The following is a 19857-nucleotide window of genomic DNA, read 5'->3' on the forward strand; positions in this document are numbered from 1 at the left end:
CTGTTACAGATATCGATCGAATCGTTGTTCTAAATTTCTCAGAGGCTTGTGCTGTCAGTCCGAACCATTCACTTTACAATACAAAAGGGATATTTTAGACTCGAAATATTTCGATAAACTAATAAAAGGAAAAACAGATGCGGACCACTTGCTATCTAGAGCATGTTTAAACAGTCGAAGTAGAAATGCCCTCAAAAGCAACCTTTCTTTGGTGTCAGTTTACTAATTCCAGTTTTAGTTCATACCTAGTGTTTGCTTTAAATTATTGCATTTCACTATATTTATCCTCTTCAAAGGACTGATTGTTTTACTTAGTAATATTTGTAGAATTTTATGGTATGTTCGGGTTGCTGTTTGTAATTTGCTGAGGAACCAAGGTCACGAATCATCGCTATGTTAGGTCTCTTTGATATCATATACTTGGATTTCAGGAAAGCTTTTGGTACTGTTGAGTGCAAAAGTGCTCTTGGAGCAGGGTGGCATTAAGGGTAAGTTTCTGCTATGGATAAAGGAATGGTTGAATGGGAGAAGACAGACGGTGGTAATCAATGGACATTGCCCTTCGTGGACTAATGTTATTAGTGGAGTCCCCCAGGGTTTGATGTTGGAACCATTGTTTCTATATTTATTAATGATATTGATGAAGGTATATCAGGCTTAATGTACAAGTTTGCAGATGATTCAAAGGTTCGCAAGGTTGTTAATGACCGTCCCGACGGTATGCTGTTGCAACAACATATTTTTACCTGGATTGCAATAGACTCTTTCAAGGCGACAACGCAACTAACCACAGTGCAAAAATTGTATCCAAATAGTTCTAGGAATATTCCCCACAGATTGAATCATCTACTGTGGCTGCCTAATTCTCCAGATCTGAATCCAGTTAAGAATGTCTGGGATATGTTGGAAAGGGCAATTAGGTTTCGCAATCGTCTACCAACCACAATACAGTCTGACAAATATCATAATAGAAGAATGGTCAAATCTGGAGCTAGACTCTCTCAAACTCCTATATAAGTTGGGTAGATGTGCCGACAGGTGACAACTGAAGTTTAACAATGATAAACGTGAAGTACTGTATATGGTAAGCAGTAACAGCAGAGTTATGTACCAACTGTGTGGTATTACATTCAGGTTAGTGGAAAATTAAAAAGACCTGGGGCAATTGTGCAGTCAGATATGAGGTTCTCTGAGCAACACAGATAGGCTGCTAGGTTAGCTCACGGGGTTTTGTTAATTTGCAGAATTTTTGCTAGGAGGGATAAGGAGATGATTATCCCATTGTATAAGGCCAGGTTACGTCTGGAGGCCTCATTTTAGGAAGGATGTGGAGCTGCCGAAGCGAGTGCAGAGGAGTGCAATGAGATTGCTGATCGAAACAATGGGTGTTCTTACGAAGAAAGGCTTCAGTTCTGCAAATTGCAGCGACTGGAAACTAGGCACCTGCGAAGTGAGATTCAGGTATTTAACGCTTTGAATGGATTACGCAAGCTCAATGCTAATGGAATTCTTCCTTTTGCTGAGACCACACATATATGAGGGAGCACAAATTCAAATTGAGGATGGACGGTAGCAGAATAGAATAGATGTGGGGAAATTTGCCTTTAGCCAGAGGGTGGTTGATTGCTGGAACAAACTTCCATTTGTTGATGTAGAAGTTGATAGCTTAATTAAATTCATGGAAGAACTAGACGAACTATTCGAGGGTGAAATGGGAGGTGTCGTTTTTTGGCTGATGCTGCATAAGCTTGCTTTCTTGCCTCATGTGCCACTGCTCATGCTAATACTAAACTGCCTGAACATTTTAGTCCATTTGTCTGTGTTCTGAAAAAAAAATCACCATTTCTTGGGAGGAGATCACGCGGTCCCCTCCCTACTGCAGCATAATGCAGCTCCATTCCTTAAAATGACCAGTGGAAAAACCTGCTTTGAGATAAACGAACCGTAAACTTTCATTTGGTCGGCCCAGAGTCCAGATCCGAAACCGACACAAGGATGGAATGTGGAATCAGTGTATGACCAATACATCTCTCTTCTAAAGATGAATTGGAAACTGCATTAATGGTGGAGTTGATACATATTTTTACTGCCTACTACAAGGAACTGGACGAAAGTTCTCCAACGGATCGATGATATTTTTGGGACCAAAAGAGATCAATAGATTTTTCGTTAAAACTGGTATTTTTCCAAATGTGGGGGTGTTCGAATACTTTTGGTACTGTAGTATGCATGAGTTTACGTTAAAATGTTCGACAAAATGCGAGTGCAAACCATCACCTTGCCATATTGTAAACAAGAAATTTAGCGAATATAACTAAGTCTAATAAAATATTTGATCGAGAGGACAATCTCCAATTATTTTACAATCCACAATTTACGTTTGTTTTTTATGGTAACTTTTAAATAAAATCTTGTTCACAACGGGCTTAAATTAATGTCTAAGGATAATTTCGTTAATCTAACTTTTGTTCTTGAGCAAGAACAAAGAGTTAGACTAGTGAATCTGGAGTTAGTTAGATTTAGTTCTGAGAAGAAAGGGAAAAACTAGCTGATACAGAGACAGGAAGGAAAGAAAACAAATGAATATGTTGCTGTTACTTGATGGAAGACTCCTATAGTACGCTAGTACCATGGATGGATTGGGAAGCATAAAGAAACTTGATACCAGAAACCAGAGGTAAAGAAAGTAAACGAAAAGCTTGTTTTGGAGATTTTCCTTTATGTTGTAGCAGGCAACTCTTTAATTCATATTTGGCACATCAATACCATGGGTTGTTTGAGGGTGGGGAAACAAGAAAAAAACTAACACATAAGTCAGAAGTAAATAAAAATATTACTGCCTTTTTTTTATTTCTTATGGTAAGCATCTTTAGGTTTTCTATGCTGGACGGTATAGGATTGAACGACCTTCCAAGAAAATAAAACAGTAACTCTTCAGTTACCTTTTTAATTTTCGGAGATCTTCTGCTAGGTTTCCAACCTATAATATCATAAGCTCTCCATTTGAAAAAAAAAAGTACAAAAAAGTTTCTGTTGATAATGTGCTGCACGATCTGATGATGGGTATCTTACCGATACCCATCAGCAGATCGTGCTGCTGACAGACTCCTCTTGCTGATGCTCCCAGAGGTATACAAATCAGGTTTCTGGGAAGAGGAGTCACATCGGCAAGAATAGTCTGTTAGCAGCACGGTCTAATGATGGGTATTACCTTAATGTATAGTAGTTTAGGCGAATAGCTTAATAAACTATATTACTAATTTCACGTGGTATTATATTTAGTAATAATCTTAATGGAAAACAACCACGTAACGTCCTTCCCTAACTATATTAAAACATCTTAATTATTATTAATAAAATATTTAAAATAACAAAGTTAACTTTATTATTATTAATATTTTATTTCGTTTTTAAACACAAAATCCAACCCCTGAAGATGAGATTACAGAACTTAGTAGTTTAGTTCAACAAATTATTGTACTACATATACAAAACGTGCAACGATTTTCATAGTCGGTAGAATCACTGTCTTCCCCACACCGGATGGAAAAGACCCGAGTTCGAGTCCTGTCAATGACGGGAGGAATTTTTATGGGCTTTTTTCATTGAGTTAGTCGGTCTCACCTCCGGAAACTCGGGTTTTTCGTCCAGCAAACAGAAAATCGATCAGAGAACAGAGCAATATGGCCTTAATCGCTGATGCTCCTAAAACTACTACAAGATGGCCAGTTGCATCATAAGTTACTTTTGAGGCGATGTCAGAGACATTCCAAAGTATGTCAAGACATTGTCAGCACTTTTAGCAATTATAGTGTCCAATATCTTAACTAAATCTAAGAAGGTTCCCATTGCTCTATAACAACCATTCCACAAGGTCCGTGTTGGCGAATCATTCCAACACTGTTGAACCAAGATTTAGGACAGTGCTATAGTTGCATACGATACTGTACATATGCTAGTATCCACTATTCCCACTAGATGGAGCTGTTATGCATGAAGTATCAGGGTGACCAAAAGTTTTTTACTGCCTATACGTATAATATATTACAAAGAACATATTACAAAGCATTATTTGAGAATATTTTATTCTCATCCAATGCAACGACCTTGAACTAAGTAACACTAATTAGTAACAGGTTAGTTAAATCAACCATTTGACAAAGTTTTATGGCTTCTTTACAAATTTTGAACGAGTAACTCTGAAATAAGAAAAGTGAGTTAAAAGAAAGAAGAAGATGAAGTAAAAATAAACTGTACGGAAGTCAAATTCTTGTGACATCGTGTACGTGGCGGTTATTGGAGAGAGACGAGAGCAGTGTCCGTTATGGATGGTTGAGATCCACAAAAGAAACGATAGAACGAGGAGGATCGGTCAGATTTCAAATAAACTCATTAGTTGGTTAGTCCCTTGTACAACTCGTCACTCGAGCTTCAGCTGCAATCTTTGCTGAAGGTTGCTGAATACGCGAAAGCAGTACCTTGAGGCTCCAATCACCTATGTTGGCGTCAACTTTGCAACAGCTCGAACAAGTTCGAGTCGTTGTGGTTCTTTGCCTTGAAACAAGGCTAGATATCGAAGATTGTTGTTCTAAAATAAGCCTCAACCGTTTCAGATTTTTTTTTCTCCCGAAAAAAGAAACTTTTTTTTTTGAGGCCATTTAATGAGAGCACTTTTTTCTTTGATTGGCTTGATTAAATCAGCGGTAAGTAATCGAATGATTGAACAAAATTCAAAGATTAACCAATGAAATAAATGCAATTACACAGAATTAAATAATAGTTTTAAATATAATAAATATTAATTATTTTGTAGTAGTTCGTATTGTTAAATCTAGTTATAGAAAATTTAATAATAGGATTATATTACTAAAAGCAGAAAAATAAACTGGAGTTAATACTTTAAAAGGTTTATTTTTTTTAATAATGACATGAATATCTTATATGAATGTTGTTGTAGGGTTTTAGGACCATCAGCGACTAAAGCCATATTGCTCTGTGTATATTGTTTGTAAACTGCATGCGTTCTGAGCTCAATTTTCTATTTGCTGGACGAAAAACCCGAGTTTCCACGAGGTAAAAACCACGCTGTCCTCGCCTGAGACCTACTAAATCGGCCACGTTGAGAAAAAAGCCACAAAAATTCTTCACGTCATCGACCGGACTCGAACTCAAGTCTTTTCCACCGGTGTGGAGAGGACGGCGATCCTACAATTGTGCTACCCACGAGGGCCATAATTGCCTTATGGCTTCGCTCCTATCAAGATCAATTTGATTATTTCTAGAATATTCTAGTACTTTGAGGAGTAAGATCTGTAACATAAAATGGAACGCCCGTCTTTCAGAAAGAGTGTTTGGTGTAAGTTTTGAGTGTTTCGTGATAAACATGCAAGCAATAAGGAACTGAGTGTTGAAAAAAGAAGTGCTGTTATAACTCTGTATAAAGAAAATTATTCCATGAGAAGTATTGACAAAAAATTAGGTGTTTCATTTAAAGGAGTACAAATTACCATTCAAAGATTCAAGGAGACTGTAGTTTAAAGGAAAAACCGCGATCAGGACGAACGCGCGTAAGATTGGAAGCAGAAGATAAGCCCATTAAACTCATTTCTAAACGCGATTCGAAAGAAACGGCTGGCTTGGACTAAGAGTCATCAACATTAGATAATTGAAGAGTAGAAAAACGTACTGTGGATGGATGAATCCAAATTTTAAATTTTTGGAACCTAGCGTAGAGTTTATGTGAGACGATCAACTGAAAGAAAAAAGTGGTGCCATATTGTCCAGTGTCTACATTGAAGCAGGTGGTGGTTCCATTTTAATCTCGAGGTTGCTTCTGTTTTTCTACAATGGATGAATCTGAATAGAGCTTTTACGGGATTATTTAGACTGTCAATTCCGTAAGTCTGCCCATCTTCACAAAATTTCTGGGAGCCTAACCTTGCAGATTTCTTGCAGATTAACCTTGCAGAAAACTATTGTCATATTCTGTGATTCCAAACCTTTAGGTGGGAGTCTACGTTCATTTCTTTCTGGATATTCTGAAAGTGCTGGAGGAAAAATTTATGTTGACATTGGCTAGGACTAGATCTTAACTTATATTTCTTTGACCCTTTAGGTTCGTACGAAAAAATACGTATCTTATTGGTCGAAATTTCTATTACAAGGAAAGAAAACCACACTACCCTCTCTCTAATGATGCATTTAAACAGATTAGCCTGTAGCAATTTGTAATCAGGCATTGTTTGAAACAGTCTGACATCTTTATGATACGCTGTCACCGAAAACGAAATCTAATCGTGAAAGGGCAAGGAGTTCATCCTCAAGCAGAAGGTTATTGTCGTCTAGACAGGTGTGCCAGTAAGAGACAGGTGTCTTATTTAAGCGGGTCAAAAGTGATTTTCGTGGTGGCGGGAGAGATGTGCTGCTTGTTCTTGCAATCGTTGAAGAGGAACTATCGTTAAACCATTAATTATAACGAAACATAAATGAAGTCCCCAACATAGCAATTTTTGATTCTCGGTCACCAGGCATGCGATTGACCTACAAGTTTCCACATGACACATTTTAAACAGAAAACAGGACTTTTTTGTTATTATTAGAGGAAGTTTTCCAGGGAGAGAGAGGAAAAACCCTAAGTAATAAGTGGATAACAGCTTTGAAACAGATTTTCCTGCTGTGGCAGGAAGTTTGCGGTATTATTGTCTCGACCACCGCCTCCTGAATTAATGTAACTGTCTTTAGCACACGCCAATGCCGTGTGTTGATGTTTACCAGTAAACGTTCAAATTATTACTCAACTTAGCATGCAGACTTTATGAAAATGCAGTAATTAAAAGGCCTTCTAAAGCAATTGTAATACCATCAGGTTTCGGTCAATCCCAATCTGTGGGACTGGTCAAAATATGTGTCAGTTCGAAAATGAATGTAATTTTAAAGAAATAACCATGGGACATTAAGAAATAAATTAATTTACAATTCCGTTGAAAGTCATGAAACTTTTCTAGAATTCGCATTAGCTTAAAACGGATTTGATGAAGAGCTACTGTTGAGACTGAAACGTAGATATGAGATCAAAATTTTGAGCAGCAGATAACGATTCATTCAACCCAGTTCAACTTTCTCAGAGGGTTATCACATCAACGAAACCCTGTCAAAAATGTGGGCAGAAACAGTATCTAAAATGATTTCAGGATATATCTTCTTAATAATTGCAAATATGAACATTTCCTTAACTACTTCAATGCCTACAGCGCTGTTATTGAAATATTGCGTGTTTATGCGAAGAAAGCTGAGCAATAGTTTTAATTCCACTTATTGAAACATTTCAAATAAACTTCCCCACGACAATCGCAGGAAGCCGAATTGTAATCCATATTGCATTATGAGACAGTAAGAACGGGGAAAACACTGATTCTTTGGAAATTTTATTTATCTGCATACGTGATACAGGAATAGAGTTTCCGTCTTAAGAAACATTTGTCACTCAGTAATTCCCCAGAGTAAGGTATAAAGCTATGGAGTGTCATTGTTTGTCGGTTTGTTGTTTCCCTGACGAAAAGCTGGAATTTCCGGGAGAGAAAATCATGCAGTCCTCACCTGAGACCGACTAACCCAGACACACTGCACAAAAATAGCCCTTAAAAATTATTCGCGTTAGTGATGGGATTCCAACTCAGGCTTTTCTCCACCTGTGGATTTCGGTGGAGGAGGGCTGTGATCGTACCCACTGCGTTACACGAGAAGGCTAGACTTCTTCATAAAAAGTCATCTTACCGTATTTCACCATAATGATACCAAGGCCAATGAAAAAGAGACAAGATTCTAGACTTTTCATTAGGATTTATTGGTCAATTATAATTGTGGTAAGTGTATTTAGGGTCAGATGGCACCAGGGGTTTCCCGCATCTCCGCGTAGTTTACACTGTATGGTGATACAGATCACTGTAAAAGCCAGAGATTTAAAAGTGTATGGATCTTAAAGTGTGTGGTGTCGTGTACCGTTGTTCTTCTGGCCATTTAGCCGCCAGACATCTGCTGAGGCCCGACATTGCCCCACTTTCGCCCCTTGGAGGCAGACCAGGTACCTAGTAGTTTAAGATTTACTCTGGCAGGTCCTGTCACTTAATTTCCTGAGATTTCAGTGGCTAGGACCTAAAAAAAGTGATCGCGTAGTGTAGCGGGGAAGCGCTAGAAGAAAGCCAAAAATGGTGGGCGAAATTGATTTTAGATTGTTGAATTTAGTTTGTGTGGGGCATTCACTTGCGAATAGGTAGAATAGAGGGGAGATAGACAAAAATATGGAGCCGATAGGGAAGACAACTCCAGTTAGAGTGGGGTATGCCCATGCCCCACCAGAGAGGAAAGGCGGAAGGGGGAGGGGACAACGAGGATGTCTACTCCCCCACGCCCAGGGAAGTGGAGGAAAAGTGGCCGACAAGGGAGCCGGCTCAAATCGCCTGTATGGCACATTGGCAATAGCTGTCGATTGACATCCAGTAGAAAAGCCGTGGTCAGGACAGCATCCCAGTCTTGGTTTCCAAGATGTTAGGATCATTTGTGGGAGGAATCCCGTCGGAGATTCATAGTCATGAAGGCATGATTTATTTCTACTGGTTAGTTTGGTATGGTCAGTTCCTTTGGCATATGAGTGGTGATTTTTTCCTTTGGGAGAATCATGTTATGGTGGTGGTAGGCTTGTTCTCCGTCTCCCAAACAGGTCATGGGCGAATTTTGTGAAGGTGTTGTATGTTTCCTTTGATTCCAGAAGATAGTGCTCCTGGTCCTTCGGGTTGAAATGGATGGGTGCGATCGGTATGCAACGGAGGTTTTCATATAGCGGACAGTGGTACATTAAAAACAAAGAGCAGTTCAGAATCAATTGTGGGTACCTACCTTAAACAATATAATAACAACAGAATTAACTTCCTACAAAACAACGTACAAATGGCAATTGCAAGCCAATTACGCCTCAAAACGGACGAAGAAAATATATATATACTTCTTCTACAAGAACCCTACACTCGTGCCAAGGAAGTGAGAGGATACCCAAACACCTATAAAATTGTGCAATGCCAGGATGACAACCACAAGGCTGCAATCCTGGTACGTAACCCAAACTTCACAGTTACTAGAATCTCCCATCTCTGCCTCCCCTGGGCAGCCTGTGCACACATCATCAGCCCTGTCGGCGAATTCTACGCTGTTTCATCCGGCGACATTCAGACGACATTCATCCGGCCATAGTCTACCTACAAACCCTATCCATCGAGCTCCCCAACGCTAGAATACTCATCAGTGCTGACGTGAACTGCCGTTCACTCAGCTGGTTCAGTGAAACTGAAGGACGTCGCTGCTCAATGAACGGGCAATAACTGGAGGAATACCTTGCAAACAGTCCATACGAAATTCTAAACCAAGCAAATAACCTACCCACCTTCTCCAGAACCCTTTGGGAGGCGACCATCGATGTCACCTTCGCAACCAGATGACTAGCAAGACATCTCCAATTGGACTGTACAAGACAACTGGTCAACATCAGACCACCGTGCAATCACATTCCAAATGCTAAGATCCCTAGACCGCACAATCATTCCTAGACAACAAATGCAAAGATACTCTCTGGCAAAAGCAGACTGGCCCCTCTTCCGGGAAAACCTAATCGCTGGCACTCAAGCACTCCAAGCCCAGGATCCACAGGCTGGTTGACCAGACCTCCATCAACGAGCCGTAACAAAGATCATCACAAATGCTGCCATTCCACGAAAGAAACCGATACCAGGTGCTGTCCCGTGGTGGAACCAAGAGCTGCAAAACCTCCGACAAGAAATGAATGCAAAACGCCGTGCCTTCCAGCGCGCACCCAGATCTTGACCAGAGGCTGAGATTGAAGCCCTGAAACAGTCCTACAGAGAAACAAGGAATCAATACACCTCAACGATCAGGGAGAGGAAGAAAAAGTCATGGAAACACCTTGTCACCACTGTGGGAAACAATGAACCCTGGGGAGTGGTCTGCCGGATCACTACAAACAAACTCCCCAGTGGTGAGGTCATCCCCACAACCAAGACACCACACAATCAACCAACGACAACATGGCAAGAGTCCATAAACAATATACTAAATACTGTCTTCAAACCCGCAAAACTGCCTTCAACGCATGAACAGACCCAGCTCTGTGAGGACAACGAGCAATACCGATCGAATCGGACTGAAGAACCTTTCACACAACTAGACCTCAACCACGCAGCCCAGAAAATTAGAAACAAGAAGACACCAGGTCTGGACCTTTTGGAGCCGGAAATCATAAAAAGAGCCATCGAACATGCCCCGGAACTAATCCTGAACCTAATCAACCACTACCTCCGCCTGGGATGGTTCCCAACTGAATGGAGAACAGACAACGTACGCCTAATTCTAAAAAATCCGACGAAGAAACAGTATCTACCTGACTCCTACCGTCCCGTAGCCCTATTATCTGTCTTAAGCAAAACAATGGAATACCTTCTGCGACAAAGAATTGAGGACCACTACATTGCCAATCTCATTTCAAACAACCAATTCGGCTTCAGACCCGGCAAGTCCACCATCGACGCCTTGAACAACATCATCACTACTGCAAACACCTACAATCAAAAATATCTTTTACTCATCTCCATCGACTTTGCTGGGGCGTTCGACACCTTATGGTTGTCCAGCATCCTAGGCAGACTCAGAAAGGCAAACCTGCCCATAAACCTGTACAACTGTTTAAGGCAATATCTCTCAAACAGAAAAATCACAGTCCGAGCACCTTTCTGTCAAACAACGTGCCAGGTACATAGAGGCTGTCCGCAGAGCTCTGTACTGGGCCCACTGCTCTGGAACGTAGTCATGGATGACTTCCTCCACCAGGATCTTGGATGCTTAATCTCTCAGGCCTACGCCGACGATTTTGTCCTATTGCTGGCCGCGGATTCCAGAGCACAGCTGGAAGCATTGGGAAACCGAGGCCCTCGCTACTCTACAAGAGTGGGCTGCCCAAAACAACCTCCAAATATCACCAACAAAAACCTGCTCCATCTTGCTGAGAAGTCATCTCCACCCAAACCGACCACCGCAAATCAAGATCCATAATGCCACGATCAAGTTTGCCAATCAACTGGGACTTATCCTAGATGTAAATCTAACCTTCAAGCCACACCTCACCTATATCCAGCGAAAAATAAAAGGCTACTCAGCAATGGTTGCCAGAGTCGCCCGGAGGGATTGGGGTCTCAAACGGGGAATCCTCAGTTTCTTCTACAAGACAGTATTCATACCCGCCATAACCTACGCCGCTCCGGTATGGTTCAGAAAAGCCACGTTGGCAACCAACCAAGGAAAACTCAAGAGCGTACAACGCTCAATCCTATTGACCATCTCACGGGCTTGTCGCACTGTCAGCACTCATGCCCTACAGGCCCTGGTGGGCGCCCTACCCCTGGACCTAGAGGTTGTTCAGTGTGGCCTGCTCTACAACCTGACAAAAGAAAGATCGACTACCTTCATGGATTACACCACTGACCCAGAAAACAACCACTCCATGGGAAAACGGACATTGTCCACATTCCTCAAACAGACCTGGCAATAACGCTGGAATGACACAACGAAAGGTGCAATAACGAAGAAATTCTTACCAGAGCTTGACAAAACACGCCCAGCACCACCATCCTGGTTCTCTCCAGGCCTCTTCACTACTTATCTTCTGGCTGGTCATGGTGCCATCAAAGGAAAACTAATTACCCTAGACTTGACTGACAACCCGCTTTGCTCCTGTGGCCTCCTGGAATCCTGGGAACACATAATATAATTGTGGTAAGTTGGTCTTCCTAAAATGATAAAAAGTTTTATGTCATCCGCGTACACCGAGAAATTAGAATATGTTGGAAGAAAAGGAACAGACGCTGCTGCGATTAATTTAGCTGTAAAGATGCCTCCTTTGTTATTGGTTTTCAGGGCATCTGCAATTTAAGTCATATTACGTTTTGTAATGTGTGAGAGCTGAAAACGCCCGGAAAAATCATGAGGAAAATTCCACTACCTCAGCCTGAGATCGGCTAACTGCAGACCCCGATTAAAGAGAACTTCAGAAATTCCTCCAACAGAGCTCGAAACTAAAGCTCTGTAAAAGAGTGACAAGTGGCAAAAGCACTATAATGTCACGAAGAGCCCCCTCCCCTTGTGGATGCATCTTACCACTTCAGAACACAAGTGATAGTGGCATGTGATGTAAGATTCCGTTTATACCCACAGTTGTTCATTATTTAAGCGTTTTTAGACGCATAAACAACTTAGGCCATATTGTTCCATATATTTATAATATCAGAAAATTAAATTGCATCTATTCTGTGGTCGAATTTCTGGAAGAATTGCTGTTTATGGGAGAAAAAAACGATGCTATACTCCCATCTGAGGCCTACAGAAATTTATGAAAAGGCAGTTGCAGTATTTGTAAATGCAAACGTTTATTTTAAATGAAAGTAACGTACTGGTGAAGCACAGAGGGAATTTAAGATATACTGATACGGCTGCGCATTGAGAATAACTTTGTCCTTGGAATCCCTCCAAAACAACAGTAAGTAATTTCAAGCGAGCTCATTGCTGATTTCAGTTCCTACTCCCTTCAACAACTGCCCACCGTCGACCTTAACGGAACCAAAGGATTTTTAACTTATCTTTCGATATTCTTTGTTATTGAATCCTAGAACAAATGCCCAGTCTACTGCAGCATTATAATTACTGAAAGGCTTACTCAAGTGTACAAAAGTCAGATCCGCTTGCTGAAGGGTAGTTTCTCACAAGAAACAGGTCGTTCTGACGACAATGAAGAGGGCAGGGTTCATGCCACGCTGCAAAGTATACCATAAAAACATAAGAACACGAAGTCATCGTAAGTCTGACTTCAGCAAGTGGGTCAAGGTACTGCCTTTCATACATCAGCAGTAATTTGAGAAACTGGGAAGGAATGACCTTAAGTTTTCGCGTATTCCTTTCATCTTATTAGCTACCTGTATACACAAGTAGCTAAGATACATCTCTCTCTCTCTCTCTCACCCACAACATATTTATCGGAATTTAAGCATAGTGAGAGAAAGAAAGACCGAAAGACATCATTAAAAGACCGAAGTATCTACCAAGGTGACTATAACAAACAATTTAGAATTTCAAAAAAAATTGTGACGTGCAATGAAACTTCAAAATGAAAAATAAAATTTCAAAACGAAAATTCAAATTCAAATTTGGAAATTTTAAAAATAGAAAAGTTAAATTTCAACCTTTTAAAAATGAAAATTCTACTTTTCTTTTAAATTATGACACAATTCTGATCGCACTCAAAATATGAGAGATCCCTATAACGGAAATATCTTCATCAAAAATAAGATCAAGGTTGGTATTAAAAGAATACAGGAGTGTATAAAATCCCAATGGTTATAAGGCATGCCATGAGTTGGGTTGATCAAATCATGAGTTAATCTTTCTGATCTCGCTACTTTTTTAATTATTGCTACATCCCAAAGCACTAAGCTTTCAGAGGGTGGCTTCTATAATATCAAATCCACAAGTATATATTTCCGATGGAATATTTCATTGGATTTTCAACACCGCTTTCTAAGAACTGAAAATTGAGTTCCAAATTCTTTGAGAGGAGTACAGTACAATGCTGCTTTTATGGTATCCCCAGACTTTTTTAAAAATGTACAAGAACACCAAGAAAACCATTACAGCCAACAATTCTCATTACGCATTATCATTGTCTCAAATTTTGTTTATAAGGTGCTGTTTATAAGCTTTCAAGCTCAGTAGTTTTTCTGTTAGAATCGTCCCTGTAAAATTTATAAAAATGGAGTCTAACATAATTATTGAGTTAAAGGAATCTACAGAGTAAGGAGTCTTACTCTGTAATATCAATGTCACTTATCAAAATGCTCAAGTATACTAGCACAATATCCGTCCAGCCTGGTAGGTCAAATTGATTATTAATACGAAGACGATATTATTCAGATCTCCAAAGATATCGGTTGGGTTATCTATGATTGTACCCTTTCCTTTAAGCAGCTATCCTATGTGGTTTTCTCTTGCATACTCAATAAATATTTTCAAAGCTAGGCTGTGCGATATTTGTTGTTTTCTAACAAACTACCCGTGTACAGTTACACGAAGAGATACAAGGGAAGATTTTCAAAGACCCGGCATTCAGGGCACTTTTTAATTAGTTTATTGTACTCCTCAAGAATTTATCATACATGCATGTACAACACAACTGTCTTAAATTTTGCACTCTCGCAGAATTATTAGACAGTTTCACATATATTTGTGTCTGTAATACAGTAGCTTTTGTGGACAACCAGTTTGTTTGTTTCCTGGCTTGAAGTTTCTAGAAAAAAAAGTATATAATACTCAAGACCGGGAAGCGCAACTAGAGAGCCAAAAAGGTCCTATTAATGTCAAAGCTATGGTAACTGGAAATTGAACTCAGGCCGTTTTCAACCCCAACTGATAAAGTGTAAATTGACCATTGCTTCTTTTTGATAAAATATCTAATATTTCCTAGCCAACGTTTTATTTTGAATATTTATTATTAAATTAAATCGGAAACTTCCTAACTCCCAAATTTCCCAATTTAATTATATTAAATTGGGAAACTTGGTAGTTAGGAACTAATTCAAAATTTTTGCTTCAGCAATGTACTATATGGTAGCATATAAAATTGAAAAGAGTCAATCTAGTCCTCGTAAGCACAGTTGATAAAATCACCTCGCTATCTAGTCAATCTAGTCCTCGCTAGCACAGTTGATAAAATCACCGGTTCTCCACACACCATGTAGAAAACTTGAGTTCAAATCCCGTTAATTACGCGAGGAATTCTTATGGGCATTTTTCACAACGTAGCTGACTTAGTCAGTCTCAGACAAGGGCATCATGGCTTTTTCTCCCGGAAACTCGGTTTTCCGTCCAGGAAACAGAAACTACACCCATCTGAAAGGTTCATTCCTTTAAAAGATTGCTGTCTCAAGGATAAAACTTGATGCCACTGAGATTTTCTTTTTTGCCCTTCCGTTTCAAAAAATATAAAATCCTTTTTGTTATTTGTGACCAAATGAACTGACACTTTTCTCTCCTTGACGAGTAGGACTATTGCCCTTGGAGGACCCACTTTTCCTATGTCAAGCCATCGGTAGAAATAAACACCTCTCAAGAGATTGCAAAGCCCTCTCTATTTATGAACCATCAGAAACAATATTAAAATATATATTCGGGGGAACAACAGCTGATGGATATATGATACGCAGTTCATATTCAGCTGACAAATGAACTGTAATGTCAGCGGGTAGACAGAAGCCATGAAAATCTTAACAAATGAAATTCAAAATCAGATCTGAATTAATGGTAATGGATATCATAGTATAATCAATAATGCATTGTAAGACACCATCCAGTAGGCATAGGATAGCCTATCACCAGAACATTCGTGGAAGTTAAGAGTTATACAAAAGTAGTTTTAATTAATAAATGAAAAAAAAAAAAAAAACAGATTTCACCCTTCTTTCAAATGGTAAACAGAGCAACTTATTTCAAATTTGTTTCAAGACCCTGTTACCACTATCACGTAACCGTAGAACTCCCTACTCCTTCAAATGTACGTGTAAATTTGATTTAGGTATGTGTGTCCAGAGCAACCTATGGCTATTAGGCATCAATATATTTTGTCTGTAACTGCCTGGTATTTTTTTGTCGGTTTGTTGTTTGCTAAATGAGAAACCATGCAACCATCGCCTGAGACCAACCAACTTAGCAATTTGTAAAAAGCCCATAATGCATTGTAACTCTTCGCTTCATTGACTACATTCGAACTCCTTCTCCATCCGGTGCGGCAGGGTGCTGGTTATAACCACTGAGCTACCCGCAAGGGCAAATGTGATTTTGTTTGCAGTTTAAAGAAAAATACATAACCTTGTAAACTCACTTCACGAGACTACGATTTCAATCAAAGTTTCCTTATATTTCCTTAAATTTCTCCAAAATTCTCCCAATTTGTTTTTATTCTTTTCAATTCCTTTTTACAACAAAAATATTTAGTTTTTCATTTTACACTTGCATGGGCGTTGCCGGAATGATACGAATACTGGCGACTAAAAGTCGCCAGTTTTCGTGTCGTCCCAGCAACCTGTCCAAGTTATTATATCACTATTAAAATAAATAGCATTTCCAGACAGTTGAAGATTCTTGTGTGGTCAGTTCTTCAGAGAGAGAAAGAGATTAATAAAAACAAGTTCCAAGAAACGATCGAAGTGATCTTAACTAACTATAAAAGTGACCTAGATTTACAACGTCTGATGGCATATAAGAAAGCAGACCATTCTTAATATAATGTTAAACCTGACCTAGTAAAAATCACTGAAAATACCAGTTAAACTAAAAATTCTCAAACAATTGACTGATTTTTTCTTTTATCATCCCTAGATCTGGACTTTTCTTTAACTGAGGATATTTTCCAGAAATCCTCAAAGTTTTTCATCACTACATGAAGCTACAATACACTGAAAAATTTGTTGGTATTCTTCTAGCGGAGGATGACCATTTTCAATGGGACGAGTAGGTAATTTAGATGTAGAAGCTAAAATCCTACTAATGGGCATCTCAAAAGAGGCCAATAGGACGAAATGAAAAATTCAAAAGAGTGAAGTACTTTTAAAAGGCAAAACCAACCAACAGTTTCCTTCTGGTAGAAAAAAGTTAGCTAGCATCACTTACCCAAATAACAATAGCAATGACCTTCTTTGTTTGAACTATTCTAATCCTTACATGTAAATATAGTAGTTAAAAACATTCCTTCAAAATTTACCCGATAAATCGATTGATATTAAATAAAACCACATGTGAAAAGAGATTCATATACTCACTGGCCAAAAAATTAGAAACTTTTGGAATTGGCATCAACGTTCTTTGGTATCAGATAAATACTGTACGCTTTCCTGCGTCTTCTTAACCGACCACTTTTTCAGAAAAAAAAACTGAATGGTTTTATTAATGAATGCTTTTATAGTTAATGCAATTATCAAGAAAGTGAACTTCCTTGACAACTGCATCTAGAAGGTAAGAGTGGTATTAGCTATAAAAGTATTGAAAATCTAAAAGATCACCCATCTTCCGATCATGGAAGATGGGTGATCATTTCGATTTTCAGAAAGGTGTTACTGTTCGAGTACGTTTAGAAAAAGCCACAGTTGAGAAAACAATGTAAATCACTGGTGTATCAAAACCAACTATCTCAAAAGTATACAACGAGTGGAAGACAAAAGGAGAGTGCGGCTGCAAAAGGGAGAAATGCGGTAGAGTCTTTACTCCAAGAACAAGACCGCAGAAATTTAAAGCAAATTGAAAGCAGGAATTCAAAGCAAATCAGAATGGAAGGTCCAGTGTGTAGAACATTACAGAAAAATTCAATTTAGGCAAGGCAAGACATATTCCCAACCGAACTATGAGGAAGTTGAAGAATCTGAGATTTTATAGTTGTGTGCCTATACGAAAGCCATTTCTTTTTGTAAAAGATGAAGATTCGACAGGAGTGGTACCGCCAATGCCAAGACTGGACTGTGGATCAATGGAAAAATAATGTGATCTGAAGGAGTCTCGATTTACTTTTTTGCACTAATGATAGAGCGAAAGTGTGACGTGAACCTCGTGAAGTCATGCATCCAAACAGTCTCATGTCCACTATTCAAGCGGCTGGAGATTATATCATTGTATGGAGCATGTTCAATTGAGCTGAGTCCACTCATACCGTCAAAATACCTTTCTGTGGCATCGACCAACTTCACCCTGCAGTGCTTCAGTTTTACCTGGATTTTGATGGATCTTTTCAATACCACAATGCAACTATCCACAGTCCAAAAATTATATCTGAATAGTTTGAAGAACATTCCCAAGATTTCCATCCCTGGCCGCTTAATTCTGCAGATCTGAAACTAATTGAGAATGTGTGGGATATGTTGAAAAGGGCAGTACGGCTTCGCAGTTCTCTACCGACCACAATACAGCAGCTGACAAATATGCACAAAAAACCGGTCAAATCTGGAGCAAGATTCTATCAGAATCTACAATTGAAATCCATGCCACTGCGTATATTGGCTTTTAATTCGGGCAAGAGCTGGCCCTTGTAGATATTGAATAAAAGTTTCTAATGTTTTAGCCAGTGAATGTATTTTTCCACAAGAGTGTATTGTGGGTTGAATACCCCAAACAGTTTTCAACGTACTTTTACAACTTATTCTTCTAAACCGATTATTACTGAACCTTGACGGTTACTCTATTGCACTTGATCATCCTATCACTGAAACTTCCATTACCAACAACAAAAAAAAATTCTTACTTCTACAATACTCTTGGCGATAGTGTTTTCTCAGGTGTTGCATTTTTTTCTCAATCAGTATTATTTCCTCATTAGATTCTGTCGGTTCAGCAGAGCAAGCATTTCTGCAACATTTAACCTGCTTTAGGCACATCGTTCACAGGACATAAAAAAGAAATTCAATTTAAATCTCAAGTATCAAGAAATTGTGGTTCACTGTATTTAAACCGGTTTGAATTAAGTAATCGCATTTTCTCCAAGTAAATTAAAATAAATAGATATAGAAATATCGCGATTATTTTAATGTAGTTCTATAAATTCAGTGTTTACAGCGATTCCAGAACAAAGTTTTCACCATTTAAAACAGATGAGTTTCATTAAACTACTGAAACATGGTTTTCCAAAAGTCAGAGTACGATTTTATTTTAAGTTCTCTGGAAAAGTATACAAAATAAAAGAAACTAAAAAACCCTTTGCCCTCAATGCATGGAAGCAGTCTTTCTCGGACTTGCAAAATTTCGAACATAGTACATGATTAGCGAATTATTCGTAATTATTGTTAGCTTTGGACCCAAAGTATTGTTAGCTTTGGACTCATTTGAAGCCATTCTTTTGAATTGGATCCAGAGCTCGATTAAGAACTCGACTAGGAACTTTTTGCACGTGTAGAATTCATTATTTTCTGCTCGAGCCGAACGTGATCTTCCACTTCCTGTCTCCTCAAAGTTTAATTATTTGATGAACAATATGCTTTTGAGGGTGATAGTGTGTTCTATCCTCTTTTGATGATTGTCAGCCTTGAATGCTCGCAATAAAGTTTATACTTTATTGCGTTGCCAATTCTAGCCATGAGGCATACAAAGTATTTTTTAAATGTGAACCATTTCTTTTGGCTCACCTATATTTTTAAAGAACCGATCTTTCAAAGACTAAAAAAAAAACTGAACTTTTAAGTCCTTTAGATTTCTTTAAAAAAAAAGACACAAAAAGTCAGACACATTTCGCGCCTCCCCAACAAGTTTGGTTCCTGTATCCCAATCACGTACATGATACATACAGCTAGTTCTCCTTGAAAAATGCCGTGAACCTGTTTGTAAAAGTACACTCTGTTGGGAATTCTGAAGGCTGAGGTGTGTCTCCACTAAGACAGCGCTTATACGCCTGTTTAACGAAAAAGGCCCTTCGTGGAGTGTTCTTAATAAAAGAATTTAGTTCTCTGCGGCCTGGTTTTTGATTTGTAGTATTTGTACCCGATAAATATAAAGAAAAACTATGAAGCAGTTATACAACAATATTACCAAGTCAAGGCTGTGCTGCTATTTTTTTAGCCCAGTGATCTGGCCACCAAGAAATTTAACACTTTTTTAAGAGGACATTGAAAAAGACAATGTCGAATACCTTCAACTCCTCAACTAGTCTCAGGAAATTAATATTCTACCTGTTATCCCAGAGCACAAAACCAAACTTCTTATAAATACACAGAAGTCTCA

The sequence above is a fragment of the Mastigoproctus giganteus genome, chromosome 10, assembly GCF_048544385.1.
Source record: "Mastigoproctus giganteus isolate SK-2022 chromosome 10, ASM4854438v1, whole genome shotgun sequence".
NCBI lineage: Eukaryota > Metazoa > Arthropoda > Arachnida > Uropygi > Thelyphonidae > Mastigoproctus > Mastigoproctus giganteus.